The following is a 22965-nucleotide window of genomic DNA, read 5'->3' as shown; positions in this document are numbered from 1 at the left end:
TTTATCCATTGGCATTTATTAAAGTCCCTGTGTGCTCATAGTTCTATTCTAAACGGTTGGCTGGTCCTGAGATACCCGTGGGCCATGGAGAGACAAGCAGACCAGTGGGCTGAAAGGTTTAAACAAGATAATCCGTGTACAGCGTATGTCGGAGTGCCTGTCTGCAGTAAATATTAAGGATATGGTAGCTATTTATTATTGCTGTAGTTTAACTTGGAAACTTCCTCTTCATCTCCATCAAGAAAAGTCTTTTTTTTCAGCATTCAAATAGAATATAATCACCTTTTTGATGCCTCTCTTAATTTCTCAAAGGGATGATTAGATCCTTTTTCTCTGCACTCGGCACACTCTACTCTATATACTTCTGTTGTATGTCGTATCGCATTGTAACATAATTATTCTTTTATCTCTTTGACTCTCTCAGTACATTGTGAATGCCTGTGAATAAGGACCGTGTCTTATCTCTGCCCACAGCACTAAGCGCACATCCTGACAATTGGTAGCAATGCAATAAATGTTTGTTACAAGCGTGAACGATGAAAAAGCAAAAGAATAAAGATTTTGCTCCTCAGATGGGTAACCTGAAACTTCCTCATGACTCCTTATCGTAGCATGTAAAGTATGGAGAAAGTGGGAAAGGACTCTGGTCCCAGTTCCCTTGGAAGTTGACAATAGAATTAAGAAATTCTGAGGCGGCTGTGGGGAAATCTATGGCTGAGGGTATCATTGGAGGTATCATCACAAAATTTCTGATGTGCGGTCAAAAGCTCCTTCTTTTCTGCCTGTGTAGTCCGAGTATGTCACTGAAGAGAAGCTTGTCCAGTTCTCTGTGAAGGAGGGAAAGCTAGCAAGCAGATTTTCATGAGAATATCTACCCAGACTACATTCTCATTTCCCAACACACATGGGTAGGCCATTTCAGTACCATTATTCCACCACTCCCTGGCCAAAATGGATTGTGTTAGGGTGGAGACCTCATCCAGGAGGAACCAGCCCATTCATTGTACTGCATCAATTAAATTCTCTCTCTTAGAAATTAAGACTCAGAGCCTGGCTGGAATCCGTGTACTAAATGTTGGGAGATACCCGTAGATTAATTTCAAATTTTTCATTTTTACTTGTTATTTGAGGGTGTTTGCTACTTCTAATTCAAGGAATTTTAACCAAGGCAGTAGGATCATTGATTTTACATGTATAGTAGTGCTTTGAAAAATGTTCTCTCTCATGGTAGTGCCAGGGCTCTGTCTCAAAAGAGATGTCAGAAGATGCCCTGCTGGTAGTGTGCCTTAAGGGCACTTCAGCAAAGGGGTCAAGATGGGCCTCAAAAATACCGTCTTGACTGCGATTTGGATGGGTCTTGGGGTGTGCCCTGCCCCATGCTGACCGTGGTGCAGCCACGAGAATCCTAGGATTCCTGGAGTAGCCTTGCATCTTAGCATATTAGTAGAGAGAAGGATTGGGATTCTTTGGATTGGAAGCAATCTGCTGATGTAGGGGAAAGTGGGGCAACTTGCTAAGGGTGAGAATTTACAAATACACATGAAGGGCGACTCATGCAGACTTTGGGGAATGAAAGAGGCGTTATTCACAGCTACAGCAGAACAACACTTTGAAAGTGAAATTGTCTTTGGCAAACAGAGCTATATTGTCACCATATATCTGGGTGATTTGTAGCAATTTACATATATACTTAATAAGAATCTTAAGAACTGCTACTTATTTTTATTTGGGAGTACTCATTTTAAAAGCAAATTTTTATTCATTATACACAAAAATTATTAAATGTAGATATACAGCAAGAAGGTAATAAAAAAAACTGTCATCCAGTGTTCAAGGATAATGAGTTAATACTTTGGCATACCTCCTTCTAGATCTTTCTACATTTAAATTTAAAAAATAGACCATATTGTACATGTTATTGTATGAATTGCTTTTTAATGTCCTTTCCATGTCAACATTATTTGTAATGGTTATTTTCGAATTTGTTTATTATGTGGCATCATTCCTTTAACAATCCCTATTCTGGGCCATTCAGGCAGCCTCCAGTTTTATTAATTGTGCTTTAAAAGGCTGCTTGTTGTCCTGCAATATTTTTTCTTGTGAAATACATGTGGGAAAGTAAGAGTGGTTTGTACACAGGATTTTGCCCTCAGAGATCTCTCAGGTTAGAAACACGCTGTGTACTGTAGACATAAGCCTATTAAAACATTTTAATTGGTCACCAACTCAAATGTCAGTATTTTTTCCTTCCCCATCTTTTTTCCAAGAAGACAAAGGGAAACGTTTGGAAGCAGGGCCTGTGCACCCCCTTGTGTCACCAGGGTGGAATGTGCTGCCCACATTCCTTCCCTGCACAAGAACAGACAGGCCTTTCGAATGCCTGAGAGGAAGAGAGCTTTGCAGAGGACACTGATGGAAATCAAAACACAAAAAAAGACAATGTAATTTGTCTTTATATCTGAAGGGATTTTCTGTGCCAGGTAGTGACCCTGACTTTTAAGTACATTATTAATTTTTTTTTCTTTTGTAGTCTACCTTTGGTACAATGCCATTTTGTATAATTAAAAAAAAATTTTAACAGTAGCATTCTCATTGTAGAAAATACCGAAAAGTGTATAAAATTATTATAACGAAAGACCTAGCGATTATTAACATTTTGATTTATTTTCTTCTAGCATTTTTTTCTGCATTTACACACATATATCTATCCATATATAAACCGTATAGTGAATACTACACTGTTACAACGGCTTGCCCCTTGCTTTATTTAAGTTGACATTAAATGATCATAGGAAAGTCAGATTCCATATCTGTCTTGTTCACTGCCGAATCTCCAGTGCCTCGCAGGATACGTGGACTGTTGTAAACCCTTGATAAACATTCACTTGATTACTGAATCTTACTGCGTCTTGTAATTTACTCAACTGTTCCTCTGTTGTACCTCGTTTTCGGTTTGTTCACGATTATAAATCATACAGTGATGAATTTCTTCGCGCATAAAGCTTTTTCCACCTTCCTGATTTTTCCCTAATGTTAAATTTCTTGAATGTGATGGTTAAAGAAAATTTTAAAAATTAACGTTCCAATTGCATGATGCCAAGCTGCTTTCTAATTCACATAAACATTAACGGGGCCTTTGAGTAAACGGCAGAGGTACAAATCCAGCTGAGATCTCCACTCCAAAGCCTGCCTCTTTGACACTATTCTATGCTGCCTCTCCATCTATCTAGTTAAGTAACTGATCGGACAATGATAATCTGAAGATTCTGATTAATAAATTCTTATTTATCAAGCCGGTAATTCTATGCACAGAAAGGAAAGTTTTAGTCTGGCTGAGCTTTAATTTAGTGAAGCCAGTCTGACTCATGATGACAAGATATTTTGATGCCCTCTGCAGGAAAATTATCCTAATAAATACACAAATATGTGAATACAGAGGCGTAAGTTGCACCTTCTAAGGCACAAAACCTGGACAATTCTATTTTCTAAGCTCTTGGGAATTCTCTGTTTAATCTAGATTAGAGTTTTGTGAGGATATAATGTCAAGCAAAGTAAATTATATTTGCTGGCAGTTCCTCTCTGGGTCTCTTTGTTTTTATAATGTTTCCAGTATTTCTGCAATCTCATCTAAAAATTCTCTTGGGTCATAAATCCTCACAGTTTGAATTGTGATGGTGGAAAATGTCATTTCATAATAAAATTATTTCTTTTTAAATGCTTGAAAACCATAGTTTTAATAATCTAAGGCCAGTTTCATGTGTATATTTTTATTTGAAATAACTTTAACAACATGGTTATTAGAGTTTTATTTCTGTAATATAGTCATCCAGAGAATTTCTGTTACCCCTTCAATTATTTAGCCTTTATGTTTTCATCAATGTATAAAGTATATTTGATATTCAAACATGACACCTTAGCTTCCAAGTGTAAATCTGTTAATATAAGCAGTGAGTCTTTACAGAAACATTGTTATCATAAAAAATTTCTATACATATCTTATTAGTGTCCTGACAAGTTGGACAATTACGAAGACATTTGTACATTGATTTTTAATTATTGAAATACTGTTGAAATATTTCTATAATGAAAGAAAAATTTTAAGTGGTACATTTTGTTTCAAATAACATTCTGAGATCTTTTTTACACTGACGGGGGGAGTACATCTCATTGAGAACAGATTTTTCTCCTCTATTTTGTTCTGCTGCTGCCATCTAGAGTAAAAGTGAAGCAAAGGAAGCAGACCTCCACCAACCAGCGCAGATTCTAGATTCAGTCAGAAATACGGAAGAGCTTAACATTTTTATCTTAATTTTTAATTGAAAAATTATTGTATATTAATACAATATACAATAATTATATATTGTAAGTAAGCAAATTAGGCCAATTAGCATATCCACACCTCACTTATCACTTTTTTTGTGATGAGAACATTTAAAATCCACTCTTTTAGCAATTTTTGAAATATACATTATCACTGCCTGAAGTCACCCTGCTGTGCAGAACATCACCGGAACTTACTCCTCCTGTCTAACTTTGTACCCTCTCACCAACACCTTCCCTTTCCCTCCCCACCCTTTCCACCCCACTCAACCTCCAGTAACCACCATTCTACTCTGTGATTTTAACTTTTATTTTTTTTTATTTATTTTAATTTATTTTTTATTTTTTTGAGACGGGGTTTCGCTCTTGTTACCCAGGCTGGAGTGCAATGGCATGATCTCGGCTCACCGCAACCTCCGCCTCCTGGGTTCAAGCAATTCTCCTGCCTCAGCCTCCCTAGTAGCTGGGACTACAGGCGTGCGCCACCATGCCCAGCTAATTTTTGTATTTTTAGTAGAGACGGGGTTTCACCATGTTGACCAGGATGGTCTCGATCTCTTGACCTCGTGATCCACCCGCCTCGGCCTCCCAAAGTGCTGGGATTACAGGCTTGAGCCACCGCACCCAGCTACGATTTTAACTTTTTAAGATACCACATATAAGTGAGATTACATGATATTTGTCTTTCTGTGCCTGGCTTATTTCACTTAACATAATGTCCTCGAGATTCACCCATGTTGTTGCAAAGTTTTGTTCTTTTTTATGGTTAGGTAGTATTTCATTGTGTATATATATATCATTTAAAAAAAAAATTCATTCAGCTGGGCGCGATGGCTCATGTCTGTAATCCCAGTACTTTGGGGGGCCGAGGCAGGCGAATCACGAGGTCATGAGTTCGAGACCAGCCTGGCCAACATGGTGAAACCCCGTCTCTACTAGAGATACAAAAAATCAGCTGGGCGTGGTGGTGCACGCCTGTAATCCCAGCTACTCAGGAGGCTGAGGCAGGAGAATCATTTGATCCCGGGAGGCGCAGGTTGCAGTGAGCCGAGATCGTGCCACTGCACTCCAGCCTGGGTGACAGAGCAAGACTCCATCGAAAAACAAACAAACAAAAAATAAATTCATTAATCCGTTGCTGGACACTTATGTTGGTTCCATATCTTGGCTACTGTGAATAATAAACATGGGGCAATAAACATGGGGTACAGGTATTTCATTTGCATATCAATTTCACTTCCTTTAGACATATACCTAGTAGCAGCAATGCTGAATCATAGAGTAATTCTAATTTTAGTTTTTGGAGGAAGCTCCATACTGTTTCCAAAACGGCTTCACAAATGAACATTCCCACAGGATGTAGAAGGGCTCCCTTTCATCCACATCTGCAGCGACACTCACCTGTCTTCTTTATGATAATGTCCATTCTAACAGGCAGGAGGTGCTATCTCATTGTGATTTTGTTTGCATTTCCCTGATGATTAGAGGTGTTAAGCCTTTAAAAAATTTATTTATTTTTTATTTCAATAGGTTTTTGGAGAACAGGTGGTGTTTGGTTACATGAATTAGTTCTTCAGTGGTGATTTCTGAGATTTTTGTGCACCCATCCCCCGAGCAGTGGATACTGTACCCAATGTGTAGTCTTTTATCCCTAACCCCCGACCCTTTCCCCCGAGTCCCCAAAGTCTATTGTATCATTCTTATGCTTCTGCATCCTCATTCCTTAGCTCCCCCTTATAAATGAGAACATATGGTGTTTGCTTTTCCATTCCTGAGTCACTTCACTTAGAATAATGGCCTCCAGTTATGTCCAGGTTACTGCGAATGCCACCGTTTTGTTCCTTTTATGGCTGGGCAATACTCCATGTACATATGTACCACAATTTCTTTGCCCAGTCATTGATTGATGGGCATTTGGGCTGGTTCCATATTTTTGCGATTGTGAACTGTGCTGCTGTAAACATGCATGTGCAAGTATCTTTTGTGTATAATGACTTCTTTTCCTCTGGGTAAATATCCAAAAGTGGGATTGCTGATTTAAATGGTAGTTCTACTTTTACTTCTTTAAAGAATCTCCACTGTTTTCCATGGCGGTTGTACTAGTTTACATACCCAGCAGCAGTGTAGAAGTGTTCCCTTTTTACCACATCCACACCAACATCTATTGTTTTTTGTTTTTTGTTTTTGACCATGGCCATTCTTGCAGGAGTAACGTGGTATTGCATTGCGAATTTGATTTGCATGTCCCTGATCATTAGTGATGTTGAACATTTTTTCATGTTTGTTGCTGATTTGTGTATTTTCTTTTGAGAATTGTCTATTCATGTCCTTAGTTTACTTTTTGATGGGATCATCATGATGATGATGATTATTTTCTGCTGATTTGCTTGAGTTCCTTGTAGATTCTGGATATTAATCCTTTGTCAGATGTATAGATTGCGAAGATTTTCTCCCACCCTGTGGGTTATCTGTTTACTCTGCTGATTGTTTCTTTTGCTGTACAGAAGCTTTTTAGTTTAATTAAGCCCCATTTATTTAATTTTATTTTTGTTGCATTTGCTTTTGGGTTCATGGTCATGAAGTCGTTGCCTAAGCCAATGTCTAGAAGGGTTTTCCCCATGTTATCTTTAAGTCTTTGATCCGTCTTGAGTTGATTTTTGTATAAGCTGAGAGATGAGGACCCAGTTTCATTCTCCTCCATGTGGCTCGTCATTATCCCAGCACCATTGGTTGAGTAGGGTGTCCTTTCCCCACTTTACGCTTTTGCTTGCTTCGTGGAAGATTGTTGGCTGTAAGTGTTTGGCTTTATTTCTGGATTCTCTCTTCATAGGTCTATGTGCCAATATTTATGCTGGCATCATGCTGTTTTGGTGACTAGGGCCTTATAGTTTAAAGTCAGGTAATGTGATGTCTCAAGATTTGGTCTTTTTGCTTTTTCTTGCTTTCATTATTGGGCTATTTTTTGGTTCCAAATGAATTTTAGGATTTTTTTTTTTTTTTTTTCTAGTTCTGTGAAGAATGATGGTGGTGTTTTGAGAGGGATTGCATTGACTTGTAGATTGCTTTTGGCAGTATGGTCATTTTCACAATATTGATTCTACCCATCTGTGAGCATGGAATGTGTTTCCATTTATTTTTGTCATCTATGATTTCTTTCAGGAGTGTTTTGTAGTTTTCCTTGAAGAGGTCTTTCACCTAGTAGAGTATTTTATTTTTTTTGCAGCTATTAGAAGAGGATTGAGTTCTTGATTTGATTCTCAGCTTGGTCACTGTTGATATATAGCAGAGCTTCTGATTCGTGTGCATTAATTTTGTATCCTGAAACTTTGCTGAATTCATTTATCAGTTCTAGAAGCTTCTTAGAGAAGTCGTTAGGATTTTCTGGGCACACAGTCATGTCACCAGCGCACAGCGACAGGGTGACGTCCTCTTTACCGATTTGGATGCCCTGTATTTCTTTCTCTTGTCTGTTTGCTCTGGCGAGGACGTCCAGTGCTCTGTTAAATAGAACTGGTGAGAGTGGGAATCCTTGCTTTGTTCCAGTTCTTAGGGGGAATGCTTTCAACATTTTTGGTTCCAAATGAGTTTTAGGATTTGTTTTTCTAGTTCTGTGAAGAATGATGGTGGTATTTTGATGGGAATTGCATTGAATTTATAGCCTGCTTTTGGCAGTATGGTCATTTTCACACCATTGGTTTTACTCGTCCATGAGCATGTATGGATGAATAGGATGAACATTCTGTATTGATTCAGGTGCAGAATTGTTCAGTATTATCTTGGCTGTGGGTTTGTCATAGATGGCTTTTATTACATTAAGGTATGTCCTTCTATGCTGACTTTGCTGAGGGTTTTAATCATAAAGAGATGCCCACTCTCACCACTTCTATTTAACACAGTACTGGAAGTCCTAGCCAAAGCAAACAGAGAGCTTGTGCAGGGAAACTCCTGCTTTTCAAAACCATCAAATCTCATGGGACTTATTCACTATCATGAGAACGAACAGCAAGGGGAAGATCCACCACTATAATTCAATTACCTCCCACCAGGTTCCTCCCATGACAAGTGGGAGTTAAAATTCAAGATGATATTTGGGTGGGACACAGCCTAACCATATCAGTTATGAACAACTATCCACAAACAAATTGGAAAACCTAAAAGAAGTGAATATATTTTCAGACACATACAAACTATCACCATTGAACCATAAAGAAATAGAAAACCTCAACACACCAATAATGAATAAAATGATCGAAACTGTAAAAAAAGTCATCCACCAGTGAAAAGCCCATGACTTGATGGCTACACTGTTGAATTTTATCAAACATTTAAAGAACTAATAGCAAGCCTTCTCAAAATCTTCCAAAAAATTGAAAAGAACACATCCAAACTCCTTCTATGAAACCAAAATTTTCCAGATTTCAAAACCCAGCACACAATAAAAAAAGAAAACTATAGGACAGGACAATATCACTGATGCCCATAGATGAAAAACTAATCAGCAAAACATTAACAAAATTAATTCAACAACACATTTAAAAAGATCATTTACCATGATAAAGTGGGTTTCATCCCAGGGATATGAGGATAGATTAACATATGCAAATCAATAAATGTGATATATTAACAGAAACAAGAATAAAAAAGTATGTGCTTATTTTAATCGATGACAAAAAAACATTTAATAAAATTCAGCATCCTGTTGTGATAAAAATCCTCAACAAACTGTGTATAGAAGGAACATACCTCAAAATAAGAAAGGCCATATATGACAAACTCACAGCCAACATCATACTAAATAGGGGAAAATTGAAGGCCTTTCCTCTAAGATCTGGAAGAAGACAAGGATGTCCACTTTCATCCCTTTTATTTGACATAATACTGGAAGTCCTGGCTAGAGTAATTAAGCAAGAGAAAGAAAAAAATGACATTCCTATTGGAAAGGTAGAGTCAAATTAGCCGTATTCACAGATAACATGATCTTATACTTAGAAAAACCTAAAGAGTCAACCAAAAAATGTTTAAAATTTATAAATGAATTCAGTAAAGTTGCAGGATACAAAATCAACAAAAAAATTAGTAGCATTTATATGCAAGCAGTGAACAATCTGAAAGAGAAAGCAATCTCATTAACAATAGCTACAAAGAATATTACAAAACTAGGATTCAATTTAACCAAAGTGAAAGATCTGTACAAGGAAAACTGTATTAGTCCATTCTCACATTGCTATAAAGAGTTACCTGAGATTGGGTAATTTATAAAGAAAAGAGGTTTAATTGACTCACAGTTCCACAGGCTGTACAGGAAGCATGGCTGGGGAGGCCTCTAGAAATTTATAATCAGGCTGGGCGCGGTGGCTCACGCCTGTAATCCCAGCACTTTGGGAGGCCGAGGCGGGTGGATCACAAGGTCAAGAGATCGAGACCATCCTGGTCAACATGGTGAAACCCCGTCTCTACTAATGGTGCAAAAAATTAGCTGAGCATGGTGGCGCGTGCCTGTAATCCCAGCTACTCCGGAGGCTGAGGCAGGAGAATTGCTTGAACCCAGGAAGCGGAGGTTGCGGTGAGCCGAGATCGTGCCATTGCACTCCAGCCTGGGTAACGAGCGAAACTCTGTCTCAAAAAAAAAAAAAAAAAAAAAAAAGAAATTTATAATCATGGTGGAGGGTGAAGAGGAAGGAGTCACATCCTACATGGGCAGAGAAGGAGGAAGAGAGAGTGAAGGGGAAAGTGCCACACACTTTTAAACAACCAGATCTCATGAGAACTCACTCACTATCACAAGAACAGCAAAGGGAAAGTCAACCCCTATGATTAAATCACCTCCCACCAGGCCCCTCCTCCAACACTAGGAATAACAATTTGACATGAGATTTGGGTGGGGACACGGAGCTAAACCATATAAAAAACTATAAAACGATGATGAAAGAAATTGAAGAAGACATAAAAAATAGATTTTCCATGCTCATGGATTGGAAGAATTAATATTGTTAAAATGACATTACTGCTCAAATCAATTTGTAGATTCAATGCAATCCCTGTCAAAATACTAGTGAAATTCTTCACAGAAATAGAAAATACATTCTAAAATTTTTATGAAACTACAAGAGACCCTGGATTGCCAAAGCAATCTTGAGTAAAAAAGAACAAAGCTGGGGGCATTACACCACCTGACTTCAAAATTTACTGCTATTGTAACCAAATCAGTGTGGTACTGGCATTGAAACAGACCTGTAGACCAGTAGACCAAATGTACATCCATGTGTTTACAGACAACTCATCTTTGACAGAGGTGCAAAGATGATGCTGAGCTTACATTTGTCACGAAACACTGGGTGAGAAAGTTTGGTTGTTTCTTCATAATTTATTTCAAGAACATAAATGGAAAAAGGACAGTCTCTTCAATAAATGGGATTTTATAATTTTCAAATATGTATATTTATATATAAATTTAGTCTATATACTGTCTGCCTACTTTTCAAATATTTTGAGATTTTCTAACTGGCCTATATGTGATCATGTATTTTTGGTTTTGGCAGTGAAAAGTTTTATATGAAATTATTAGTACAAACCACTAGTAATACAACCCAATTTTTTAATATCTTTATTTATTTTCCATCAGCTTGATCTGTACACTTTAAGAGAATTATATTAAATGCCTCCTGGCATCTCCTTTCTTTTTTATTATTAAATATTTCAAATATATACAGTAGCACAGAAAAAATATAACAGAAACTTGAGTAGCTGTCATTCTTCTTTTTAATGTCTTAACGGTTGTCATATATACTTCTGAAAGTATTGCTTTAATTTAGCTGTTTATTATGAGTTACACTTACCAAGCGAGTAGAGAGTATGAATGTACAGTTTAAATGGTATTAGCATTTAAATAAATACATATGTAACTACCACTTGGCTGGAGAAATAGAAAATCAGTAACATCTGTGGAGCTTCTTGGGTCTCCCTCCTCAAGTGTGCCCTCTCTTTCTTCCCCAAGGTACAACTATCCTGGGTTTTGCCTTCATCGTTACCTAACATTTTGTGAAGGTTTATTGCACATGTATGAGTAATTGACATTATATTGTTAAGTTTTGCCTGTTTTTGCACTTTATATAAATGGAGAGTACTGTTTGGCGTTATTTTTTTTGTTTGTTTGTTTGTTTGTTTTTTTGAGACAGAGTCTTACTCTATCACCTAAGCTGGAGTGCAGTGGTACAATCTCGGCTCACTGCCTCCTGGCTTCAAGCAATTCTCCTGCCTTAGCCTCCCGAGTAGCTGGGATTACAGGTGTGTGCCACCACACCCAGCTAATTTTTGTATTTTTAGTAGAGATAGGGTTTCACCCAAGCTGGTATTGAACTCCTTACCTCAAGTGATCCAACCCTCGGCATCCCAAAGTGCTGGGATTACAGGCGTGAGCCACTGCACCTGGCCCCAACTTGTTTTTTTCTCATATGTTTTTGAGATTCTTCCACATCAATGTGTGTAGCTATAATTAATTCATCTTCATTGCTGTATAATATTACACATATTAATTTACTATGATTTATTTTCTACATAATTGCTGATAAACATCTGAGTTGTTTTCTGATTCTTTTTGTTTTGTTTTTCAATTGGAGAATTTAGTCCTTTTAGATTTATTGGAATTATTGATATATTTGATTTTTCTTAGGCAGACCAAAGTGTGAGTTGTTAAGTATTGGAAGTTTGCACTCCAGAATTTTTCTGCCAATGTATTTTCACCATCAGTGCATGCGATGGCCATTTTCACTTATCTTTAACAACACTTGATCTTATCTGAATTTCTAATATTTGTCATTATTTTGGGTGTAAAGACGTGTTGTTTTAATTTGCATTTCTAAGATAACTGGGGAGGTTGAACATCAATATTGTACTTACTTTAAGAGATATAACTGATATTGTTTGAGTATATGTAATTATTTTCTGAACTACTTGGGGGTAGGGTGCATATATCATACCTCTTTACCATCTTCAACTGTCTGTGCATTTACTGAGAATGACAATATCCTATTTATATGACAGCAGTATAGCTATCAAATATAGGAATTTAACATTGACATAATACTTTAATCTATTGTCTAGATTCCATTTTTGTCAATTGCCTCAATGTTGTCTTTTTAACATTTTTTTCCAGGAAAGCATCCAGTCCAGGATGACATATTGCATTTGGTTGTCACATCTCCTTGAATTTGATGTAGTGTATCAGCCTTTTTTTGTCTTCATTGACATTAACATTTTTGAAGAATATGGGCAATTTATAATAGAATGTCACAATTTGGATTTGTCTGGGGAATCCCTTTTTAACTGAGTTTCCTCAGGAGAACTAAGCCCTGAAGCATACATTGTATAAAGTGAATTAACCTTTTTTTCCTACACATCTAGTATGGAAAATTGAGAAAAGAGTCACTCAAGCCATTTTCTGTAAGACTTACATTTGTCATGAAAGACTGGGTGAGAACGTTTGGTTGTTTCTTCATGATCTACTTCAGATTACACATCACAGACCAAACTGCTAAATAAGTAACACTGCATCCTTCTCAACCATCACATCTGGGCCAGGCATGGTGGCTCATGCTTGTAATCCCAGCACTTTGGGAGGCTGAGGGAGGAGAATTGCTTGAGCCCAGGAGTTCAAGACGAGCCTGGGCAAGTGAGACTCATCTCTACAAAAAAGTTAAAATATAAAGCAGGGTGATTGCTTGAGCCTGGGAGGTGGAGGCTGCAGTGAGCCGTGGTTGCTCTGCTGCATTTCTGGCTGGGGTCTGGGAGTGAGACCTTCTCTTAAAAAAAAAAAAATCATATCTGGAGGCTCATAATGTCATTTGTTCACCATTGATGTTAATTTTGATCATGTAATCGAGGTGTTTTCTAGTTTCTCCACAATATAGTTACCACTTTTCTCTTTGCAACTAATAAGTAGGCTTGAGAGAAACTTTTTGAGATCATGCAATTATTCAGCTTCCTCTCCAGCTTTCCTCTTTTCTAGGCATTCATGAAGGATCCACTTTCATTGATGATACTTGCCCAAACCAGTGATTACCATGATGGTTGCAAAATGGCAAAATATGAAGAAATTACATAGGATACAACACAGAAAATTACATGGGACACAATGATGTGGAAAATGGAAAATATCTGGGAGGCAGTATGTGTTCTATCATGTATCCAGTCAGAATTTCTGAAGGAGAGAAGAGGGAGGAGGGAGGAGAAGTCATACTAGGAGAGAGAATGGCTAAGAATATTTCAAAATGCACGAAAGACACTTGCCTCAGATACAGGAAGTCTAAGAATATCATGCGAAATAAAGAGATATCCAAACCCAGACACATCATAGTTAAATTACAAATTTCAAGCAAAAAGAGAGCATCTTAACAATAGCCAGAAAGAAAAGGTGGTGCCAGCACCAATTCCTGGCCACTAGGAGGTGCTAGAGGTAAACACTACTCTGCTTTTTGAGATAATAAATTCTTTGCTTTAAAAATTTATTTATAAAGGGCCGGGCGCGGTGGCTCACGCCTATAATCCCAGCACTTTGGGAGGCCGAGGCGGGTGGATCATGAGGTCAAGAGATCGAGACCATTCTGGTCAACATGGTGAAACCCCGTCTCTACTAAAAATACAAAAAATTAGCTGGGCATGGTGGTGTGTGCCTGTAATACCAGCTACTCAGGAGGCTGAGGCAGGAGAATTGCCTGAACCCAGGAGGCGGAGGTTGCGATGAGCCAAGGTTGCGCCATTGCACTCCAGCCTGGGTAATGAGCGAAACTCGGTCTCAAAAAAAAAAAAAAAAAAAAAATTATTTATAGTTTTGCTATGTGCATCAGTTTCCCAGAGTTGCCTTAACAAATATCAGAAACAAAATAATTTTATTTTCTCATAGTCTGGTTCTGAAATTTAGGTGTTGGCAAAACCATGATATCTCTAAAGCATCTAGAGACGGACCCTTCTTTGCCTTTTCCACTTTCTGGTAGCCCCAGGCATTTCTTGACTTCTGGCAGCATAACTGTAATCTCTGCTTTCATCATAACATGCTCATCTTGTGGGTTTTTCTTTTCCTTTTCTAATAAAGACAGCAGTCATATTGGATTAGAGTCCACCCTAGTGACTTCATCTTAACTTGATTACATCTGCAAATGCCCCATTTCCAAATGAGGTCACATTCACAGACGCTGGGAGTGAGGACTTCAACAGATATATTAGGGGAGCAAAATTCAACTCATGACATCATCCTAAGCACTATCGTCTGGTGTTGCCTATTTTTGAACTTTTGATTTCATATAAATAGAATCATATTTTGGATTTGTATTCATTCAGACTTGTTTTATGTTAATATTAGGTTTTGTAATCTAGTCACGTGGGAGTGTGGCATTTCAGTTGTATTCATTTTCATTGTGTTGTAGTATTCAGTTGTATCACCATATCACAACTTATTTCTTCACCAATATTTGATAAGATTTGGGTTGTTTACAGATTTTTACTCTTACAAACAATGTTGCTAAGAGTATTCTGTATCACTGTGTTGGTGCACATATGCAAGAATTTCTTTAAAAGATGTATGTAGAAGAAAAACTACTGGGCAAAGAGTTTGCATCTCTTTAACTTTACTAAAATGCTAAACTAATTTGCAAACTTTTGTAGACAATTCACAGACCATCAGTGATGTATAGAATTTCCTTTGCTCACATCCTTGCCAACCTTTGATATTGTCAGAATTTTTATTTTTGTCAATTTGATGGGTACCCAAAGCTACTTGCATACTGGTTTTAATTTGCATTTCCTTGCTTATTACTGATAGTGAATCTTTTGTTATATATTTATTGGTCTTTTGGAGTTTCTGTTTTGTGAAGTTCTAGAATTTTCCCATTTTAATTTTATTCAATTTTTTTCTTAGTAATTTTTAGACGTTGCTTAGGTTTTCTGAATAGAAGCGCTTTTTAGTTGTATGTATTGCAAATATCTTATCCTACAGTGTAGCTTGTATTTTCACTCTTTTATAGCGGCATTTGATGAACTGAAGTTTTAAATTTTAATATGATCTAACTTAATAACACTCAAAAATACTTAGTTCTCGTTGTGTCTTGGTTATAAAACCATTCCCCATTCCAAAATCATGAAGACATTCTCCTCAATTCTAAGAACTTGTTAGTTTGTCATTTATGATTGAGTCTTTATTACTCCTGGAGTTGGTGTTTGTGTTTGGTGAGAGAGAGAAATACAATTTAATTTTTTTCCATGTGACTACTCAGTGGGCTCACCACCGAATATCTTTAGAGTGTGTCTTCAAATATCTGTAGAGTGTGTCTTTAAATATCTATAGAATTTTTCTGGGCTCTATTCTATCCATCAATCTACTTACCCATTCCTACACCAATACTTAACATGGTTTTAACTATAGTCATTTTGTGGTAAATAATTCCTGCTATTTGGTAAAGCAAATCTTTCCTCTTCTTTTTATAAGAGTGTTTGACTATTCTTGATCCTATATGTCTTCATTAATTTTAGAATTAGCTTGACAAGATTCACAAAAAGCAAGTACACACACACACACACACACACACACACACACATATATTTGTTTGTTTGTTTTTTCTTTTTTTGAGACAGATTCTCTGTTGCCGAGGCTGGAGTGCAGTGGCATGAGCTTGGCTCACTGCAACTCTGCTTCTGACATTCAAGTGATTCTCCTGCTTCAGCCTCCTGTGTAGCTAGGATTATAGGCACGTGCCACCATGCCTGGCTAATTTTTGTATTTTTAGTAGAGACGGCGTTTCACTAAGTTGTCCAGGTTGGTTTTGAACTCCTGACCTCAGGTGATCTACCCACCTCGGCCTCTCAAAGTGCTGGGATTACAGGTGTGAGCCACTGCACCTGGCAGAGATCCTATATATTTTTACACTAATCTTAAGATTAACTTGTCAAGATTCACAAAAACAAGTTAAGATTATTGGCTTTTATTGAATCTGTAAATTAATTGGAGAACATTTACACATTTAAATATTGAGTGTTCTGCTTAATGAGATGACATATTTTTCCACTTATTTAGGTCTTATTTCATATCTATTAATAAAATAATATATAATAAATTATTATATAAATTAATAAAATTGTGTAGTTTTCTCCGTAGATGACTCAAAAATTCTTTGTAAGATTTGTTTTTAGGTATTCTGTGTGCTTAATGCTATTGTGAATGACTGTTTGTTAAAGGTATATAGAAATATGGCAATTTATTTCTGTGACATAATTTTATTTCCAGCAATTCTAATAAACACTATTTATTTTTAAATTATCTGTATTTTAGATTTTTTTTACATCACAGTTATATCATATGTAAGTATCAAGTTTAGTCTCTTCCTTCCAGAACAATTAATCTGAACACTTTCTTGTGCTTTATTATGCTAGCTAAAATCCTCATACCATGTGGAATTGTAGTGCTGACAGTAGGTATCTTAGTCCATTTGTGTTGCTATATAGGAACACCTGAAGCTGGGTAGTTTATAAATAAAAGAGGTTTATTTGGCTCGTGGATCTTCAGACTGTACTAAAAGCATGGTGTCAGCGTTTGTTTCTGGTGAAGGTCTCAGGAGGCTTCTACTTGTGGAAGACAAAGGGGAATCGTCATCTCATGGCAAGAGGAGAGAGGAATAAAGCAAGGGAGGGGAGGTGCTTGGCTCTTTTTAACAGTCAGTTATGGTGGTAATGAATAGTGAGAACTTACCCCTGTGAGAATGACACCAAGCCATTAATGAGGAATCTGCTCCCACAATCCAAATACCTCCTGCCAGGTCCCACCTCTAACACTGGGGGTCAAATTTCAACACGAGGTCTGATGAGATGTCAAACGTGCAAACTACATCAGTAGGCATATTTGTTTTGTTCTTGATTTCAAAGAGAAAGCTTTCAGGAATTTTATTATGCATAATTTAGCAGAAGCTTTTTGTTTATTTATTTGTAAATATCTATTACAAGGTGTATTAGTCAAGGTTCTCTAGAGGGACAGGACTAATAGGATAAATTTTTATGTGAAAGGGAGTTTATTCAGGAGTATTGACTTACATGATCACAAGGTAAAGTCCCACAATGGTCTGTCTGTAAACTGAGGAGCAAGGAGGCCAGTTCGAGTCCAAAAACCTCAAAAGCAGGGAAGCTGGCAGTGTAGCCTTCAATCTATGGCCAAAGGCCTGAGAGCCCTTGGCAAACCACTGATATAAGTCCAAGAGTCCAAAAGCTGAAGAACTTGGAGTCTTCTGTTTGAGGATAGGAAGCATCCAGCCAGGGAGAAAGATGGAGGCCAGAAGACTAAGCCAGCCTAGTCCTTTCACCTTCTTCTGCCTGCTTTTTTCCTAGCCGAGCTGGCAACTGATTAAATCATGCCTCCCCAGATTGAGAGTGGGTCTGCCTCTCCCAGTCCAGGGACTCAGATGTTAATCTCCTTTGGAAACACCCTCAAAGACACTCCTAGAAACAATACTTTGAATCCTTCAAGCCAATCAAGTTAACAGTATTAACCATCACACTAGATTAAAGAGATTTTTTTTTACATATATAATACTTTTCATATCCAATAATGATGACATCTCAAACTAATAGGAGATGAACTTCTTAATACCTATCACTGACAAAGCTGGGTATATTGATTCTCTTCTATTCTTAGTCAGCTATGAGTATTATTTCTGAATGTTAAATTTTCTGAAGAGCCTTTTTTCTTCACGTAGGTAGCAGATCAAATGCTATTTCTCTTTTAATCTGCTAACATGTTGAATTACATTAATTGATTGCTTAAATTAAAACAATCTTGCATTTTTGGAATTAAACTGACAGATATAATAGTCATCTTTTCTTACATTAATGGGTCTAGCTTGCTGTTTAATTTATGGTTTTTATATCAGATTTATGGTATATAAGGTGCCATCATTTTATATGTCACTATGAAAGAACAAAAATACTCTCAATGAAACTGACACAATGCTTTTTCACCTTCATTTTTAATTTTATGTTTATCGAAATAATTTTTGGCTTATTTCAACATAGATTTTATTATATATCACTCTTGTACACAGAAAAATATGTAAGCAAGGAAAATTGGTTTAGATAATCCTAAAACATCTTCACAGCACTCATTATAGCTATATTACATTAAATTTAAAATTACACCTTAGTCAATGTCAACAAATTGAAGACTCCACCAATTGCCTCAGGTGAAGACATATTCCTTTAATGTGAATTTGCTGTAGCTTCTGTCATTGTGAATACTAGAATTGTTTTCTAAATTCTTAATGTATATATATTTTTAGAATCTTATTTTAGATTCTCTCTTGTTCCATGTATGAATGCTGTGTATTTCATTTTCAGACTTTAACCTACTTCTAATGATTGTTGGGGAGAGGAGACATGGGCTGTAGATTGAGTGAGATATTCTAGGTATGGGGGCTTTTCACACTTTCAGAGTTTCCATCTACACTGGCTCCTTGGACTGAAGGCTACACACTCTGCTTTTGTTTGGAACCTGACTCCTCTGCTGCTCAGCATTAGATAAAGAGGCAGGATAGGAAAAGTTAGACCTAACTGTTTTCACTTTCTGTGGATTCCCAAAAATCACCTTGCTGTTTTCTACAGACCTCCTCCAGCTGCCCCGATGTATGCTACCTTTGACTTGAAGTACCCTTCAAGTCTATTAGTTTGGAGCTCTGATTTCCTCCTTCAGTAACCTCCTTTGCCTCCTGTATTTCAGAGATTTTTATATGCTTTTGAGATCAACACAACCATCCCTTATTGTTATCCTAGGCTGTTGTGGATTTATTAATAGTATTTTTCTATTTCTAGAAATCTAGGATAGGATGTGAGGTTAGAACATACATTCATATCGTATTTCTAACAGCATTCAACCATATTTATGTTAGGGTAATTTTAAATTTATATTTGGTATATTTTTAAACTTTTATATGATATATATATATATATATATATATATATATATATATACACACACACACATTGTTTAATTGTATTTTAACTATAAAAGTTAATAAGGTCTTCTTATATAAAATCAAAAATGAATTTTTCTCGTTTCACCCCCTGCAATCCCACTTCTTAGAGTTTACTGTCTAGATGATAATTTCACAATCATGGTACTATTGACATGTAAGCCTGACAATTCTTTGTCATGGGGAGTTGTCCTTTCCACTGTGACATGTTTAGCATCATCCCTGACTCCTACCGACTAGATGTTATTAGCGACTGCCAAGTTGTGACAACCAAATATATCTTCAGACATCATCAAGTGTCCCTGGGAGAAAAGAGGCTCTGTGCTTGGAACCTACTGGTCTAAATTTATTTCTATGAATTTGTAAACAAACAAACATGTACATAGAGTAACAGTTAAATAGGAAAATAACTTATTATACTGAAATAGTAAATGATAAAACATGCTGGCTTCTGAGCCTTTAAAGTCAGCATTTTCAAAAGTATAGTTTTTGAACACCAGCTTGATGCTAAAGTGTTATATGAAAAAACAATATGTATCTATGTTCATCATGGATATTGGCCTGAAGTTTTCTTTATTTGTTGAATCTCTGCTGGGTTTTGGTATCACGATGATGTTGGTCTCATAAAATGATTTGGGAAGGATTCCCTCTTTTTGGATTGTTTGGAATAGTTTCAGAAGGAGTGGTACCAGCTCTTCTTTGTATGTCTGGTAGAATTTGTCTGTGAACCCATCTGGACCTGCGCTTTTTTTGAATGGTAGGCTATTAATTGCTGCCTCAACATCAGCCCTTGTTATTGGTCTATTCAGGGTTTCAACTTCTTCCTGATTTAGGCTTGGGAGGGTGCAAGTGTCCAGGAATTTATCTGTTTCTTCCAGATTTGCTGGTTTATGTGCATAGAGTTGTTTGTAGTAATCTCTGATGTTAGTTTGTATTTCTGTGGAATCAGTGGCGATATCCCCTTTATTGTTTTTTATTGCATCTATTTGATTCTTCTCTCTTTTATTTTTTATTAATCTGGCTAGTGGCCTATTTTGTTGATCTTTTCAAAAAACCAGCTCCTGGATTTATTGAGTTTTTGAAGGGTTTTTGGTGTCTCTATCTCCTTCAGTTCTGCTCTGATCTTAGTTATTTCTTGTTTTCTGCTAGCTTATGAGTTTTTTTGATTTTGCTCCTCTAGCTCTTTCAACTTTGATGATAGGGTATTGATTTTAGATATTTCCTCACTTCTCTGGTGGGCATTTATTGCTATAAATTTTCCTCTAGACACTGCTTTAAATGTCTCCTGGAGATTCTAGTACGTTGTGTCTTCATTCTCGTTGGTTTCGAAGAACATCTTTATTTCTGCCTTCATTTCACTGTTTATCCAGTCAAGAGCCAGTTGTTCAGTTTCCATGAAGTTGTATGGTTCTGAGTTAGTTTTTTAATCCTGAGTTCTAATTTGATTGCCCTGTGGTCTGAGAGACTGTTTGCTATGATTTCCGTTCTTTTGCATATGCTGAGGAGTGATTTACTTCCAATTATGTGGTCAGTTTTAGAGTAGGTACAACGTGGTGCTGAGAAGAATATATATTCTGTGGATTTAGGGTGGAGATTAGGTCTGTTAGGTGCACTTGGTCCAGATGGGAGTTCAAGTCCTGGATATCCTTGTTAATTTTCTGTCTTGTTGATCTGTCTAATATTGATAGTGGAGTCTTATTGTGTGGGACTCTAAGTCTCTTTGTAGGCTGTTAAGAACTTGTGTTATGTACCTGTATGTTCCTGTATTGGGTGTGTATATATTTAGGATCATTAGCTCTTCTTGTTGCATTGATCCTTTTACCATTATGTAATGTCCTTCTTTGTCTCTTTCGATCTTTGTTGGTGTAAAGTCTATTTTATCAGAGACTAGAATGGCAACTCTTGCTTTTTTTTGCTCTCAATTTGCTTGGTAAATTTTCCTCCATCCCTTTATTTTGAGCCTATGTGTGTCCTTGCATGTGAGATGGGTTGTCTGAATACAGCACATGATGGGTTTTCGCTTTTTATCCAATTTGCCAGTCTGTGTCTTTTGATTGGAGCATTTAGCCCGTTTACATTTAACATTAATATTGTTATATGTGAATTTGATCCTGCCATTTTGATCCTAGCTGGTTGTTTTGCCCATTAGTTGATGCACTTTTTTCATTGTATCAAAGCTCTTTACCATTTGGCACATTTTTGGACTGGTTGGAACTGGTTGTTCCTATGTTTAGTGCTTCTTTCAGGAGCTCTTCACAATTGCTACAAAGAGAATAAAATACTTAGGAATAAAACTAATAAAGGATGTGAAGGACCTCTTCAAGAAGAACTACATACCATTGCTCAAGGAAATAAGAGAGGACACAAACAGATGGAAAAACATCCCATGCTCATGGTTAGGAAGAATCAATATTGTGAAAATGGCCATACTGCCCAAAGGAATTTAGAGATTCAATGCTATTCCCATCAAGCTACCTATGACCCTCTTCACAGAACTGGAAAAAACCACCTTAAACTTCATATGGAACCAAAAGAGAGCCTGCATAGCCAAGACATCCTAAGCAAAAAGAACAAAGCTGGAGGCATCATGCTACCTGACTTCAAACTATACTACAAGGCTACAGTAATCAAAACAGCATGGTACTGGTACCAAAACAGAGATATAGACCAATGGAATGGAACAGAGGCCTTGGAGGCAGCACCACACATCTACAACCATCTGATCTTTAGCAAACCTGACAAAAACAAGCAATGGGGAAAGGATCCCCTGTTTAATAAGTGGTATTGGAAAAACTGCTAGCCTTGTGCAGAAAGCAGAAACTGGACCCTTTCCTAACACCTTACAATAAAATTAACTCCAGATGGATTAAAGACTTAAACATAAGACCTAACAGCATAAAAACCATAGAAGAAAATCTAGGCAAAACCATTCAGGACATAGGCATAGGCAAGGACTTCAGGACTAAAACACCAAAAGCATTGGCAACAAAAGCCAAAATAGACAAATGGGATCTAATTAAACTCCACAGCTTCTGTACAGCAAAAGAAATAATCATTAGAGTGAACCATCAACCAATGGAATGGGAAAAAAATTTTGCAATCTACCCGTCTGACCAAGGGATAATATCCAGAATCTACAAAGAACTAAAACAGATTTACAAGAAAAAAAAACCCCATTCAAAAGTGAGTGATAGATGTGAACAGACAGTTTTTTAAATAAGACATATATGATGCCAAAAAGTGGGCATATATATATATTTATATATGTATAAATACATATTTATATATATATGTATTTAAAGAAATACATGTAAAAAGAAGGCAATGTGGTCAAGTAAACTTGAGTAACGCTGAGTTAACAAAATTAAACAATTTTCTTTCTTATATGACTTCTCTGAAACTTTAGGTTTCTACCTTGCCTTGTGAATCTTCAGGAGGAAGATATAGTTGTACTATTTCCCAAGTTTATATGGCTACAGAATCTTTATTTCATGGAACATTTTATAGGACTAAGGTTTTGTGGAAGTCCATTGGGAGACTTTACACTGATCCTTTAAATGTAAGAAAGTCCATGACGGTTTTTAACCAAATATAAAGTTGAAACGATGAACCACCACCAGTAAAAACCAGAACTATGTACAGCACA

General features: G+C 36.8%; 1 long non-coding RNA gene across 1 annotated transcript in view; it reads left to right on the top strand.

Annotated features, from left to right (window-relative positions):
* The window catches only part of LOC141585399 (uncharacterized), a 168448-nt gene that overhangs the window by 61600 nt on the left and 83883 nt on the right, over window positions 1–22965 (top strand). The gene's annotated exons all lie outside the window — the stretch shown is intronic.

The sequence above is a fragment of the Saimiri boliviensis genome, chromosome 8 (assembly GCF_048565385.1).
Source record: "Saimiri boliviensis isolate mSaiBol1 chromosome 8, mSaiBol1.pri, whole genome shotgun sequence".
Taxonomy (NCBI): Eukaryota; Metazoa; Chordata; class Mammalia; order Primates; family Cebidae; genus Saimiri; species Saimiri boliviensis.
This window is presented reverse-complemented; position numbering and strand designations above follow the sequence as displayed.